The 16,364-nt window shown below is 45.8% G+C and overlaps 1 long non-coding RNA gene across 1 annotated transcript; it reads right to left on the bottom strand.

Annotated features, from left to right (window-relative positions):
- Positions 1 to 366: 366 nt before the first annotated feature.
- On the bottom strand, positions 367 to 12,857 carry LOC142462973 (uncharacterized). The gene is made up of 3 exons (XR_012787313.1): positions 12,741 to 12,857; positions 10,902 to 10,986; positions 367 to 1,517 (listed from the first exon to the last, which is right to left on the bottom strand). It is a non-coding gene; the product is annotated as an uncharacterized LOC142462973 (long non-coding RNA).
- Between the last annotated feature and the right edge of the window lie 3,507 nt (positions 12,858 to 16,364).

Below are 16,364 nucleotides of genomic sequence, written 5' to 3' on the forward strand. Positions count from 1 at the left end.
GGTGGGAGATATATATGCGGGGTGGGGTTGTATATGAGGAGTAGAGTTGTATATGAGGGGTGAGGGTGTATATGAGGAGTGGAGTTGTATATGAGGGGCTTGGGGTCTAATGGAGGCATGTGTGCCTACGTTAGTCAGGGAAATGTTGGAAGGGTAAGTTCTACAGTAGGTGTCAGATTCGTATAATAAAGGCATCAATTACCGAGATGAGACCTCTGAAACAGGTTCCCTTTGATCCTAGAAGGGATTGCCATTTTAATTCAACAATTTGGTGCAATGCAAATCTTCTTCAACCTCCCCCCCCCAAACTTGGAGAGAGAGAGTGCCACAATGATATAAGATACTATTAACCCATTCACTGAAACTCCTGTGGCGGGTAGGACCTCGGTAGCCGGAACAGCGGGAGCGGGCAAAGATTGTTGGGGTAACGGGCTGAGGTTGGTGGTAAGCAGCAAGTCGGATCGTCGTGAGCAAGCAAGGGTTGGTGGCAGGCAGCAAGCAGGATCGTCGTGGCACACGCAGAGGTTCGGCAACAGGAAGGCAGGAGCAGGAACCGGGCAGGGGAGCAGGGACTGAGACCAGGGATCAGGGAACAAACAGGGACAAGCCAGATTTCCAGCAAGGGCCTTTAATGGAACAGAAGTCCAACACGGAACAGAACAGGTACAGGAACAAAAGCTGCGGCACGGGCATAGCCACGGAGTCTGACTCAAAACAAAGGCAAGGTACTAACAGGAAGCAGAAACTATAAGGACAGAGATAGGAGCAACAGGAAGACAGACAGACAGACAGAGGAACCCCACAGCAGACAGAAAGCAGCAGCACACCCGGTGGACAAGGAAAGGAACTATGGCTGGGCAGGATGTCTAGGAGACCCTGACACTGACAGAGCTGACCCCACTGGAATGCAAACACCAGGGTACATTTTCAGGTGCTTTTCAGTATTATGATTGAACTGATTTTAGTTCAATGTAATTGCCAATGTTTTGTATTTGCAGAGGACATTACTCATGGCCAAAGCTTTGGCTCCTGTTTTAATGAAAGTGAGCAATATTCAGTCAGCATTCACTGTTTCAGTCTGCATATATGTTTGTGTGGCATAGTGTAGCGATTCCTGCAATGGTCTGGCATGGTTCCTCCTCTTCCTGTAACCTTGTAACGTCATACAGACAATACGCGACATACGCGGTTTCTGTGAAATTTAAGTCATTAAGTGTGTTCTGTTCATTCCCATAACCATCAAATAACGGTAGCAAATTGGAATTAACCTCACTGACACCAACATGTGTTAGCAGGGATGTCTCAGAATAACACAAGGTGCTACAAAAGGCCTGTGTTACAGGATTGGCGTATGCTGACAAAGGAATTAAAGATTTAATATGAGCGATGGTCTCTTCTTCAAAGCTCAAAACAGTCCTACTACGAAGATCATGGTCTGCAAAGCGCTGTGAATCTCCTGGAACAAAGCCCGCTCTCTGGCCGTGCGGGGTACATTTATGTTGAGACTTGGTCCAGTCCTGAAAAAACAGGTTAATACATGTGATTTACTGGCAACCAATAGGAAGACAGCTTGACATGATTATGTGTTGTGGATATCAGGAAGGTAGCAATTGTTTTCAAAAGTAGCAAGGCAAAAAAATGTATTTATTGAATCCTATTACATACACAGTGTAATAAAAAACATGTCTAAATTGTTTTGAATGTGATATAATGAAATTACAACCATTTCCCTAGCAATTATCATGCTTTTATCTTGTTGATATTGTGCATTCTATCATAAAGCAGCAATACTGCTTTCCCCCCCTCCGTATTTGTATATGTAAACCGTGTGACAATGTATAATTCAACATTCTTATCTAAGCTGGCAATCGTTTGGTGCTCTTGTTATAAATCTGTAAAAATAGCCGATTGTGTGCCTAACAATATGGCCGCATTCTAACTTTGTGCGTCAGTCTGTGAAATACTGCAGCCGATACTGCAGCCGATATGTAACATTATATTACCTAGTGTAACACATTTATTGTTACTGCTTTCAGAGTTGTAGACAGTCGGAACACAGCAACAGATCTGTTTGTGATACTTTGTTGCCAAAGAGCAGAGCACAAAAAGGTGTGTTTCAAAAGAGGAAGTGGATATGGCTTACTAAATGGTTGGTGTAGCAACCAAAGAATGATCAGTACTTTAAATAAAAATCATTAAAAATTACATTGGTCAGAGGGCGCATGCGCAGTGCCTAAACGGATGGAAGCCTAGCACATGAGCTCTGCAGCTTTAAGGGACTTAAAGTAAAATAAACTAAATATAATCTCAAAAATTCCGTCTGGAAAGAAGGTTATTAACATATAAACCAGTGGAGATGGCTCAGGGTCTGCAAGAACTGGAAAGAAATATGAACAACGATCTGGGACAATACTTCAGGAGGCGTGAAAGCCCCAGCACGCCAGAAATGGCAGATCCTGCCACAAGGGAAGCCTCGAGCTCTGAGTCGGAGGGAGACCCAACGCATCGAGGTCTAAACTCTACAAAGAGGGATACTGACGACCTATTTGGAAATATAAAAGAACTTCTGCACTCCGAATGACAAGAAGCCCTCCAGGAGATTAAAAGAGATTATCGTGCCTCTGGGAGGGAGGACGGACATCTTGGAAAGAAAATTAGACGATACCATAAAAGGTGCAAAATTAGACAGATCGGCTTCTCTCAAACATGCAAACACAGATAAGTGAACTAAAGGAGAGACATGGTGCAAGTTGCAACATTGTTGCTTTCCCCCCATTATTCCCAGCCTGTTGCCTCGGCAACCCCCCTCTGCCTAAAACTCTCTTGGTTTGCCTTTATCCCCCTTCTATATTCTGAGAGTTAATCAGTCCTCTGCTTGTCCCTGTCTGCACAGGAAAGTGTGCTTCCGTTTGGAGCCAGCAGGCATTAGGAGCAGTCTGTGTAGCCCATCTCCTGGTAGAATTATCTTAATTCACCTCTCACCCCACACATGCCACTTACCCACAGTACCCCTCGTGTGTCGTTATTGTTTGTTTTACAATAAAAGAACAGAAAGAAAGAAGGACTCAGTGTGCATCTAAAGGGAGTGAGTGAAACTGCCTGTCTCTACCACTAGCCATAGTGTGCAGGAGCCAGAACAGACGTGGAAAATAAGGTCCTGAGAAATAACTTATGAATTAGAGGAATCCCCGAGTCTGTACTGGAACCAGAGGAGTTTGTGGCAAGATGGCTGACCTCACTCCTACCACACAGAACAGAGGCTGATCTGACTCTAGATCGCAGCCACAGAGCACTAAGGTCAAAACCTCTACCAGGTGAAAAACCCAGAGATGTCCTCTTGAGGTTTCATTATTTAAAAATAAAAGAAGCCTGCATGAACGCAGTGAGAGGACGCAACGATCTAAACTTTGAAACCATCCCACAACAAATCTTTCAGGACTTGGCCCCATCGACCCTCATCAGAAGGTGAAATTTATCCCAGGTAACATCAGCCTTAAGGGAGAAAGCCACCCGGTACCGATGGGCGTTCCTGTTTAGACTTTTAGTTATTAAAAACGGATCAGCGTTTACCATCAAGGACCCACAAGATGGGACGGAATTTCTACGCTGCCTGGGAGTTTCTGTGTTAACATCAGCGCCGAATACAGAGGCCGCATATAGGCCCCGGGCGGAATGGTCCTCCCCGAAAGAAAAGAGAAGACTATGAACCCAGAAGTAAGCATGACGTGACCGAAACTTTAAATAAGACAATGGGGAGGGAAATTTCTTGGATGCATTAATTCCTTCCCCCTGATTAATCAGTATAACAAACAATTAGTGTGTGTTGTGAGACCAGAGCCGACGGGCCACCACCCCCCGACAGGGAGATGTCGTTCTGGACCTGAAGGAGACTTTAAACGGGGTGAGAAATACCCCCCTTCGTATCTGCCCACAATAACTGCCAAAGGGACCAGGCCCAAGTGGTGAAGTCTCAACTGGTACGACCTTGAGGAATTAAGGTTTGATAGACCACTTACCTGAACATTTTGAACATTTGCCTGGGGGTAGTTGTGGGCCCGGGGGAGGCTGGTGCTGTGCCTCCCCACGCCCTCCTTTTACAAAGGAAGCGGGGCTCCGGTTCGGTGGGATGGGGTCTGTTGCCCTTGCGGGTCTCAGAACATTAGACGGTGAGGCTGGCAGACCAGGAGTGCAGGGGGGCTAAGGTCAAACTCCATAGCAGTTTGGTGGGCTGGGGGACCAGGATATCCCGGTGTGCCAGCCGCTTCGGCGAATAGGCACACCAAAGTAAGGCTGGCTTTGAGAAAGCCCCCAATGTTTACAAGGGCAACAGAGCACTGGGCTGAGAGAGGCTACAGTGTCTCACTTAATTATTTCACTTTCCCACCCACCCGAATACCCACTCAGAAACCCTCCCTGGGCATTAAAGGTCCTGGAATTATCTCGTTTTGGTTTAATATGCACACGTTGTATACGTCTTAAATATTCACATGAACATAAATTAGCAGTCCATACTCCTAAAATATGTCATTCACTATAATTTCACATAACTTCAAAGGATTCAACTGTCCATGTAAAAGGCGGATAGCGCTCTCATACTATAAAAGGAAAAAAGGTGATATTATCATATTACAGGAGACCCATTTCAGGCGAAGTGAGATCCCCCATATTTTGATACCAACAATAACATTACCAACAAGTATATCACTCACGTGACAAAAAGAGGAGTAACAATCCTGTTCAACAAACAAGTCCCATATAAATCTGAGCTGATAAAAGAAGATAAAGGACTTACTGGGATGTCACCAGTGACAACAGTCACAGGCGACTGAGCTCTAGTGAGCCTCGCTCTACAAAGCAAACTTGCGCTGGAAAAAAACAAAAACACAGTGATCCACAGTGCAGACCCTGGAGCACCATGGCCAGCTATCTGGGAAGCAAATCATCTGGAAAAGCTAAGCAGAAGAGAGCAGAGAAAAGTGAGAAGAAAAAACAAATTCTCCTAAGATGTCTCCTGAGAATTTTTTTACAAGACAGCAGGGAGAGATAGAACAACAACAGGATACAGCCCTTAACGAGACAGACTCTGAATATGCTGCTATGGCTAAAGCACTTGCAAGAGAGCTAATGCCTGCATTAAATAAGAGCGTTGACTCCCTGCGAAAGTCCCTTGACGATTTGAAAGAGGAACTCTCCTTGCAAAATGTAAGATTGGGGGAGGGGGAGACCAGAGTGGGAGATTTGCAAGATGATCCAGGAGAAATTCAGCCAGGAGTCCAGAAACTAAAAAAGAAAAATCAAACCTTGGAGGAAAAGGTAGACGATCTTGAAAATAGATCCAGGAGGAGCAATAAAAGCAGATAAAGAGGGTAGATATTTGATCCTGGTTGGGTCACTGTATGGCCAGGACATTACGGTTGCGAATATTTATACTCCAAATAAAAAAACCTCCAAATTTTACATGCAATTTGTTAAAGTCCTGACCAGGGTAGCGAAAGGGGCGGTTGTTCTGGGTAGAGATTTCAACCTAACAATAAATTCAGACCTAGATCTCTCAAGCTCAAAAGATTACTCACAAATAAACCGGAAGGCTGACTTGAGAACCTTGAACAAAGGTCTTAAATCTCTAAGACTGGTGGACACTTGGCGTGACCACAACTACACATTTTTGTCATCTCCACACCACTCATTCCTGTATAGATTATCTTTTTTGGGCTGCACTAATTCCCAAAATAATATCCACTAAAATCCATGATATTAGCTGGTCGAACTAGACATCAATAGAATTCAAATGTATAGATCTGAACCTCATGTTCCAGGGAGTCCATAGTACAAATTCCAGAGATAATGCAGGAGGTTGGACATGAACTGGACCAATACTTCCGAACCAACGTAGGAATCATGCCCTCCTTTATGACTCCCTGGGAGGCCCATAAGGCCACTATTATAATATATTATATATATTATATAGACTCATTAGTATAGCTGCAGGATGGAAAAAAGATAGATTGGAAAAAATAATCAAGGCCCAGACAAAAGTACACAATCTAACTACACAACATAAAAATGACAGTAGTGAGGAGACTCTTAGAGAGTTTTAGGATACTAGAGCACAACTTAACCTACTTAACTACCAACCTAAAATGGTCAAAGAGAAATTTCTTTGAAAAGGTCAACAAGTCGAACTCAATGCTGGCTACAAAATTAAGAAACAAACAAACACACCGAAATGTTTATGCCATAAGATTAAAAACAGAGGAACGTCAAACCCAGAAAGGATAGTTAAGGAATTCCAGAAATGTTACACAAAACTTTATGATGGGAACAAAGTGAACCATTCGGCCCAATATGAGTGATCCTTAGGGGAGTACCTGTCCTCAGCACAATTACCTAAATTAAAGAAGGCAGTCAAAGATATGCCACAGTTGGTAAAAAATTTACAATGGAAGAACTGGTAGCGGTGATTAAAAATTTAAAATCCTCAAAAGCCCTAGGCCCAGATGGCTTCTCGAATATATATTATAAATAAAATCACAAAAATCTTAGCACCTCACCTATTAAATCTATTTAACGCTGTATTCTTAGATCTAAACTTCCCCTCAAACATGCTTCAAGCATCCATATCCCTCATATACAAAGAAGGGAAAGATCCAGCTTGCTGTGCGAGCTAGAGACCTATTCTCTAAACTATTGGCAAATAGACTGAATTTAGTTCTTCCTTCTTTGGCCCATACGGACCAGGTGGGCAGGTGGCTGACAATACCAGACACATCATCAATCTCATTGCAATAGCATCATAGAATAAGATCCCCTCCATGATGCTTGGGCTAGATGCGGAGAAAGCATTTGACCGAATTGACTGGTCCTATATGTGAACACACATTGGAGGCCTTCAGCTTCCATGGAAATGTTTTAAAAGCAGTTATGACAATATATGTAAACCCAATAGCAAAGGTAGTCTGTCAAGGGTTCCCATCCGACCTATTTCCAATCAAGAGTGGCACCAGACAGGGCTGCCCACTCTCCCCTCTTATTTCCGCACTTTGTATGGAGCCGCTGGCGGCATATATAGGGAATAATATAGATATTCCAGGGATACAGGTGGAGGACCAACAATATAAAATTGTTTTATTCGCGGATGATGTCATCCTCACTCTAGCAAAACCATTGACCTCCCTGCCCAATCTATTTAAAGAATTAGCGGATTTCAATAAAATGTCTGGTTTTAAAATCAATAATAACAAATCGGAGGCCCTGAATATCAAGCTCGAAAAAGAGCTAGCCAAATTAATAACCTTACATTTTGATTTTAAGTGGCAGCCCATAGCCATTAAATACTTGGGTATATATATTACCAAAGACTATAATACACTATCAGGCCAACTACCCTAAACTACTGAAAACATTAACAGACGTTATACACGCGTGATCCGAATTCAGGATATCATGGATAGGGAAAATACAGGCGATCAAAATTCCACATCTATTATATCTATTTTAGACTCTACGATATAAGAAAATTAAAAACCTACAGTAATTTATCGCAAATCATTTGGAACCACAAGAAGCCCAGAATTAGCAAATGTGTGCTCACCTTGACATCAGGTTTGGGGGCCTGGCTCTACCTTGCTTGATCTCTTACTTCACAGCGGCACCGGCGGGACAACTGGTTCACTGGCACTCAGATAAAAATCTTAGATGCTGGGTGAGCCTGGAGTCGTCTCAAAGTAGGCCAATCCCCTTAGTCACTTTGTTATGGCTACCTGGAGGACATGACATCCCATAAGTCCACTGGCCCTACGATAGCACACTTACTTACATTTTGGAAATCTAATCAATTTAAATTTCACCTCACAACTAAAAAAAATCCCTACTGACCCCACTGTGGGGAAACTGAGTTTGATCCAGGATTATCAGCCCCCTACTTCAAAAACTGGTCAGAGACGGAGATCTCCAGACTTTATGATCTCCAGTCGGATCTTTAATTTAGACAGTTTGAATTCTTTAACAAGGAGAAAAGGATCCCTAATGCAGATTTTTTTTCCAATTCCTCCTGCTAAGGGCAATCTACAATAAAATTAGGTATGGGGAAATCCTAACGGGCTGTGAGAATTTCTGTATTAGTAAAGTAGTCCATTTAAAGCTGGTAACTCAACTATATGGGGATTTTGAAGACTCACCCCCTATTAAACCCTCGTTTATAAGACAAAGGGAGGCTGATCTGGGAGAGGAATTAGAGAGAGAGGACTGGAAGGACATTTTTGAAGCCATCAAGCAGAGCTCAATATGTACTACAATCATAGAAAATGCACATAAGGTAGTATTAAAATGGAATCACACACCTGAAAAGATCTCGAGGTTTCTACCAGGGTATTCCCTGATTTGCCCCAAAGGCTGCGGGAAGCACGCAACGTACATTCACATGTGGTGGTGCTGTCCCCAAATTAAATTATTATGGAGAGAAATAAGAGATTGGATATAGCAGATTCTGCTCATAAACATACCACTGGTTATTTGTACCTGGTTATTATTTCTAAATAGACCCCTACAGGGATTGTCCATGGCAGAAAACGCAATTGCAACCAGATGTGAACTGGCGGCCCTTTGGATACAAAACAAAGTCCCTCAACTGCCCAAAATAAGGACCAGGGTTTGGTATATATGCCAACTGGAAAAGCTAACATGTCTACTAAGTAGGATGACCAGACATCCCGGTTTAGCCGGAACAGTCACGTTTTTTCGGGCTCTGACCCGACTTTTTCTGGCTCTGTCCCGGGTTTTTATCCCACTGGCGAGCGCCGACTGCACATGCGCGAAGAGTGCTTGCCAACCTCGCATGCGCGATTTGCACTTCCCCGTTGTTCATGCGCATGTGCGATCAGCACTTCCCGGTTGCTCATGCGCATGTGCGATCAGCAGTTGCCCAAAACCCACAAAAAACTAATGGAATAGACAGGATGTATATGATGACCAGATGTGCCCTACCCCAAACTGACCCCACACCTTTCCCACTTTTTTTTCTGTAATCCTAACCCCTTTCCCCTCCCGCCACTACTAATGTTTGTGCAAGCATTACTGTAACTTTGAAAATCTTTAGTAAAAAATTAGTATTGAAAAAAAATGGCATTAGGCCAAGATGACTATTGTACTTATCCTCTTGTCTCCCCCTTTTGTATTCTGTACCCCACTAAATATGCTGAAAAAAAAGTAATTAAGAGATTTTAAAAAAAATGCATAGGTCAGGGCAGGATAGGGAGTATCTGTGTGGTTAACCCTCTGAAACTACTCTAATTCAAACAGATAGGAAGGTTTTACAAACTGGCTGGCATTCATAGCTATGTAAAGTATGAAGTTATATGTAATTATAGGCTCAAGCAGTAAAATTCAGGGCATTATTGAAATCCCTGCTCTCCGATTGGTTAAAATTCTGGGCATTATCCAATCAGTAATGGGCTGGAATTTTTGGCAGCTTGCCAAGTTTTTCAGCCAATCAGCTTTCAGGTTTCATTCACAAAGAGTGAAATTTGCTCTTAGACAGGGGAGGTGATTGGACAGAACACACCAGCAAGGCACTGGCTCCTCCCCCACCCTGTCTGCAGAGAGCTCCGCACAGGAGAGTGAGGGGAAAGGTTTGTGTGTCTGTGTGTTTTGTGGGTGTAAAGGGGGCCAGCAGAGTGTTTTATTAGTGTGTGTGTCTTCTGTTGGTGTGTGTTTGTGGGGGTAGAGGGGGCTGCAGAGTCTTGTTGGTGTGTTTCTGCTGTGTGTGTTTTGTTGGTGTAGAGGGGGAGCTGCAGTGTGTGTCTTCAGTGTGTGTTTTGTGATTGGAGGAGGGTGCAGAGTGTTTTGTTGGTGTGTGTCTGCAGTGTGTGTGGGTTTACAGGGGGCTGCAGTGGGTGTAGAGGGGGGCTGCTGGTGTGTGTTTTGTGGATGTAGAGCTGGCAGAGCCTGTTTTGTTGATTTGTGTGTATCTCTGCAGTGTGTGTTTTGTAGGTGCAGAGGGGTGGCTGCAGTGTGTGTTTTGTGGGTGGAGGAGGGGTGCAGAGTGTTTTGCGTGTGTGTGTGTCTGTGTCTGCTGTGTGTGGGTTTACATGGGGGCTGCAGTGGGTGTAGAGGGGGGCTGCTGGTGTGTGTTTTATGGATGTAGAGGGTGAAGCAGTCTGTTTTGTTGGTGTGTGTGTCTGCAGTGTGTTTTGTGGGTGTAGAGGAGGGGGGCTGCACAGTGTTTAGAGGGTACTGCAGAGTGTTTTTGTGTATATAGGGGGGGTTGCAGAGTGTGTGTTTGTGTGTATAGAGGGGGTACTGCAGTGTGTGTGTGTGTATAGAGGGGGCTGTGTATATGTACAATTTTTTTTAAAATAAACTTGCAGTAAAAGCATAAGAATGTAGACAATCATGCTGATAAAAATCAATATGAATACAAAAATTTATATTTTTTATGAAAAATTTAAAAAAAAAGTCTACATTTAGCCTATAATAATAATAATAATAATCCCTTCAGAACAGGGCATTACTGGCCAATAATGCCCTGGCTGGGTTAAAGTCCCTCGGCTTCACCTCGGGCCTTCAACTCTTTCAGCCAGGGCATTATTGGCCAGTAATGCCCTGTTCTTTGGGGATTATTACTTAAATCAAATCCTGATCTTCATTTTGCCAAAGAGAGACGTGAGCTTTTGTGGGAAAGGGGAGAGGGTTTGTGGGACCCATAAAGGCATTATGGCTGTAATGCGGTAGTTTCTTAAACCCATTAGAGTTTTAAGCATGATCAAGTGGAAAAGTAAGGTAAGACACATGCAAACAGATACAAAGAACACAACATTTGAAGACAAAAGCATCTTCAGTGAACATAACTAACAGCCCCAGCTAACTCTCCTGTCAGAAAAACTGCACACAAAGCTGGATATTACCTGGAAGTTTCCATTGTGCTCACAATAAAGAGGTTGAAAAAATTTAGCGGCTGTGGGTATGTTCTTCCAGAAAGAGACCTTTACCCTACAGTATGAAAGTGAACATGGCATGAGCTGTTAAAATTACATTTTCATTAGGTGAGTCTACAGGCATTTAGTGAGACAGAGCGTGCTTTTAAACATTTCTCTGTGCTTTATCCCTCGGCTACATTATAACCATTCTAAGGCCGCGTGTATAGTGCGGGCGACGGGACGGTTGAAGTCACCCGTCGCCGCTAGCAAGTTATATTTCGCTTTGCGGCGGCGTCGTGGGCTTACTGGCATTTGATTGGTTCAGGGGCTGTCACGTGAGGCAATACCGCCCTTGAAAAATCAAATATTGCCAGCTTCCAAAACCTGCGACACGACGTCACTCCGTCGCATTGTCGCCGTCGCGCTCACTATAAGCGCACGCGGCGGCAATGCATTTGTTTTTGGGTGACGTCGCAGTCGCCCGTCGCGGGCACTATACGCACGGCCTTAGGCTCCTCTTCCATATGACAGACCATTGCAGGGTGATCGTCTGTTATAGATTAAGTCCATTAGTGCAGGGGTGCTCAACTCCAGCCCTTAAGACCTCCCCAACACTCAGGTTTTCAGGATACCTCTGCTTCAGCACAGGTGGCTCATAGTTGCCAAAATGGGGATATCCTTAGTAGCTGGCCTGTTGGTGGGTCTTGAGGGCTGGAATTGAGCACCCCTGACTTAGTGCGTGACCCTTGTAATTCATCTTCCTCCTGTGCCCTATGTATACTCTTTGGGGATTATGTACAGCATCAAGTTAAAGCAGCATTCCAAATTGGTGAGAAGCAGGGGGTCTCTGGAGCTGAAACTCATTAATTTCAGCTCTTGGACCCCCCCCCGCTTCCTGTACCTCCATAGGTGCTGCCGGTACTTCCTGATTCTTAAATCTCGTGGCGATGTGGGCCAATAGGAAACCACGTTGACGGTCTTTACCCAGCCGGGGAAGTTACCTGGGGAACCTTTAGGAGGTAAGTATCTCAGGCTGCAGGGGGTTCACGGAGCTGGAATTAATGCAGTTCAGCTCCAGAGACCTGCTGCTTCCCCCCAAGAAAATAATAATAGGTGGAGCCAAACCTATAACCTCTTATCCTAAAATCAGCTGTGCCAAGTGTAAGAGAAAAGATGCCCATGTTTCATAGATCTGCCGCTGGTGCACAAGATGCAAATGAACATTTTTGCTCCGTATTTTGGAGCAAATTGTACCATCTTGATAAAAGGAGAACTATATCTATATTAAAGCTTCTACCATGCATGTCCCTTATTTGCCTAGATATTTGATTGAGGACTTTGTCTCCACCCTTTATTAACTGCCCTTGGAAGTTTGAATGGAGCGGAACTGTTCCCCAGCAGGGGGAAGACATTCTCACAGTGCATAGAGGGACTTAGGCTAAGGCCCCGGTCACGGCGCTCTAATGCGCGCCCGCGCTTTCGGTTGCGCGTTCCGGCGATTCCCCGGTCTGCAGCTCACTGCAGGAGCAGAGACCGGGGGGGGCGTGCCGGAGGAGTGACGGCGGCGCGGCCATGACGTCACCCGGCAGGTTCGCCCTCATTGGCTGAACCGCCGGGGGCGTGCCTAGCCGCTCGACGCGAGTTCCTGCTCTCAATTCTATTGAGAGCAGGAGTAGCTCTCGCGCGAGCGCTGCGGCCCCCCCTCGCAGCGGGCCCGGCGCCATTGCGGGGCGGGCTCTGGTGAGCACAGCGGACGCTGCAGCATGCAGCGGGGGCAAGGCCTTAGAATGTCGTGCTCACACGCCACTCCTCCCTTTTTCAGCTCACCTGAAGCTGAAGAACAGGTATAATATGGGAATGCCGATGATGAGTGCGACCAGCAGGAAAATCAGGTGATGGCTGACAGCGGTTTCCTTCCCTCCTGGTTTTGATAAGCGTCGAACTTGGAAAGAACAAAAATCGATGATTAGGTGGAAAAAGGCACAACATTAAAAGCGAGGCGTCCCTAAATAGAATTCAGCAAGGTCACTGGTCTGAGTGAGTCCAAGACTAGTTATAACTAACATTGATAAGAAATGCTGTTCCAATTTTTTTTAGTATATATATATATTTAGTCCTGGAGGAGTCCTTAGAGACGTTATACTGCATGCAGAACCGGATGGTGGTGATATGAAATCACAAACTGCTTTTTATATATTTTAATCCTGTGAGTGCGATTCCAATCCCCCCCACCCCCCATCCTCCTTCCCCCTTTTTACAATAAAACATACAGTGTTATGCTATGGGCTGTGCGCTCTCTCTCTCTTTTTCCTTTATATATATACACACACACACACACACACACACACACACACACACACACATGTATACACACACCTACATATTTAGTTGATTGTACTCAAAAAATCAATCCAATTTGGTCAGCAAGACATTTCAAATATTTATATTTTTATTTTTGCAGAGAAAACACATTTCGGGATCACTGCCCCTTTGTCAGTTCAGTGCAATAAATGAAATGTCTATTATTATTATTATCTAAATCGGGACGGTGAAGGACTCCCATCTTGTGGAACTGCACTGCAGGCTAAAAGCAAGATGCCATTTTGTGTAAAGAACACACAGTCGGCCCCACTATATATATTGGTATCCTACACGAGGTGGCTGGAGCACTGGGTACTTCCGGGTTGAGCAGAGCGGAGTGAGGTGTTCTGTGACGGGCTGTTGTGGCAGTGTTCATGCATCATGATGCCCCTAACAAAGTGACTTCCGTCACGAAACGCGTTGGGTGGTTACATTTGCGCTTGAGGACGTGGACATTACAAGCTCATTCCCCCATAGAGCTGTGATCAGCCTGGGGTTTTCTTAATTCGAGTGGCAGGAACTTTGCTGGCTTCCAGGACCTTTGGCGCTGTTGTGCTAGCTAGTGACGTCATCCGCTCACCACGTGACCAGCAGGTCTGCAAGCGTGGCGGCGGTGATTGTCAGAGCAGCACAGAGCTCCGGAGGATTCGTGTGGCGTTCCCCTAACACAGGCCTGCACAACTTGTCAAGGGAGAAGGGTCGAACTGCTCCAAGGAATACAGATTCGGGCCGCACGGGTAAAATCATCATCATCATCATCATCATCATCATCATATCTCCCCCAGCACCTCTCATCATCATTCTCATATCTCCAGCACCCCTCATCATCCTCATATCTGCCCCAGCACCCCTCATCCTCATATCTCCCCCAGCACCCCTCATCGTCTTCATCCTCATATCTCCCCCAGCACTCCTCATCATCTTCATATATCTCCCCCAGCACCCCTCATCCTCATATCTCCCCCTGCAACTCTCATCATCAACATTTGTGACTCCCCCTCTCTCACACCCCCATCTCTCCCCCTCACCCATACACTATACTCACCCTCCACATCACACACAATACCCCCCTGCAGGCCACACACATTCCACCCCCCTTCATCTCACATCACCCCCCCTGCATCTCACCTCACATCACCCCTCTGCACCTCACCCCCCTGCACCTCCCCTCACCCCCCTGCACCTCACATCACCACCCTGCACCTCACATCACCCCCCTGCACCTCCCCTCACCCCCCTGCACCTCACAGCACCACCCTGCACCTCACATCACCCCCCCTGCACATCACCCCCCTTGCACATCACCCCCCTTGCACATCACCCCTCCTGCACATCACCCCCCCTGCACCTCACATCACCCCCCTGCAAACCACACCCCTGCACATCACCTCACTCCCCTACACCTCACCCCTCTGCACCTAACCCCCTGCACCTCACATCACCCCCCTGCACATCACCCCTCCTGCACATCACCCCCCCCCTGCACCTCACCTCACTCCCCTGCACATCACCCCCCTGCACCTCACCCCCCCTGCACATCACCCCCCCTGCACCTCACCTCACTCCCCTGCACATCACCCCCCTGCACCTCACCTCACTCCCCTGCACATCACCCCCCCTTCACATCACCCCCCCTTCACATCACCCCTCCTGCACATCACCCCCCCCTGCACCTCACATCACCCCCTGCACATATCCCCCTACACCTCACATATCCCCCTGCACCTACTCACCTCACCCCCCTGCACCTCCTCACCTCACCCCCCTGCACCTCCTCACCTCACATCAGCTCCTGCACCTCCCGTCACCCCCCTGCACCTCAGATCACGGCGGCAGAGCAGGCAGGACTGCGCGCACTCGCAAGCAGCGGGCACCGGTCTTGAGAGCGGGCTGGGGGGGAGGAGGGGGAGAGCGGGCGCGGCTCGCGGCGGGTGGCGGAGAGGGAGAGCGGACTCGGGGAGGGAGAGCGGACTCGGGGGAGGGAGAGCGGCCTCGGGAGGAAGGAGGAGGGGGAAAGCCGCCGCCGCACAGTGGGGGCCGCGTGTTGTGCAGGCCTGCTTTAAGAGGTTTTTACACTAAGAAAGGAAGGAGATGTGTTCTATGAGCCTGTTACTTCAGTCCTGTTTCTTTCATGTTGGTTTGTATGTGCTGTGAGAATACAGTCAAGATCCTTCTCAGGAACTGTTTGAACACCGTGATTGGACTCTTCATTTGGTCAGAGTTTATTCACTGGGATACTTTATTTTATTTTAGGCGCCGGCTGTTTGTTTTTAGTGTTCCTGCATCTGATACACGGAGTGTGGAGGTCTGCATACAAAGTATTTGGACACTTTCCCTACAGTGTTGGACGGAGCACTGATTATCTGTGGGCATTACTATCTTCACTGCTGATACAGAGGGGACTCCCTGGTGCACCATCCATCCACTTATGGATAAGTATCCGCTTCTTTGATTCAATGTTATACTGTTCCCTTCATTCCCTTCATTGAACATTGATTCAATGTTATACTGTTTGGCTGAAACATCCTCCTACAGCTCCTGAAGGTTTACAGATTGTCTCCCATGAATGTTTTTTATATACTGAAGTGAGTGCATGTCCTGGCGGCCACTCTTGTTCTTAAATAAATGTATTCTATATACATACAGTATTATGCTATGGAGCTGGCACTTCTTCTTCTCTTTTTCTTTTAGATATCTGTGATCTGGCTAGATCATTCAAGAAGCCCTGCCTACTCCATACTGTGACTGATATATATATATATATATTTTTCTGGGCTTTTTTTCATCCATTTCCATCATTTGGACTGGTTTGTTCTCTTTTCTCACTGAACACTATTTTTATTTTTCAAATGGTATATTATTGGTATAATTATCACTGCACAGGTATCACAATTGGATATTAATGATTGTATTCACATTAGAACTCGCACATCACATTGATAGTGCGACTCTTTGTTTTTTATATGTTTGTTATAGATATACACACACATACAGACACACACACATACAGACACACACACATACAGACACACACATACAGACACACACACAGACACACACACATACAGACACACTCAATCATTTGCGATG

Source organism: Ascaphus truei, chromosome 11 (genome assembly GCF_040206685.1).
Source record: "Ascaphus truei isolate aAscTru1 chromosome 11, aAscTru1.hap1, whole genome shotgun sequence".
NCBI classification, from domain to species: Eukaryota; Metazoa; Chordata; class Amphibia; order Anura; family Ascaphidae; genus Ascaphus; species Ascaphus truei.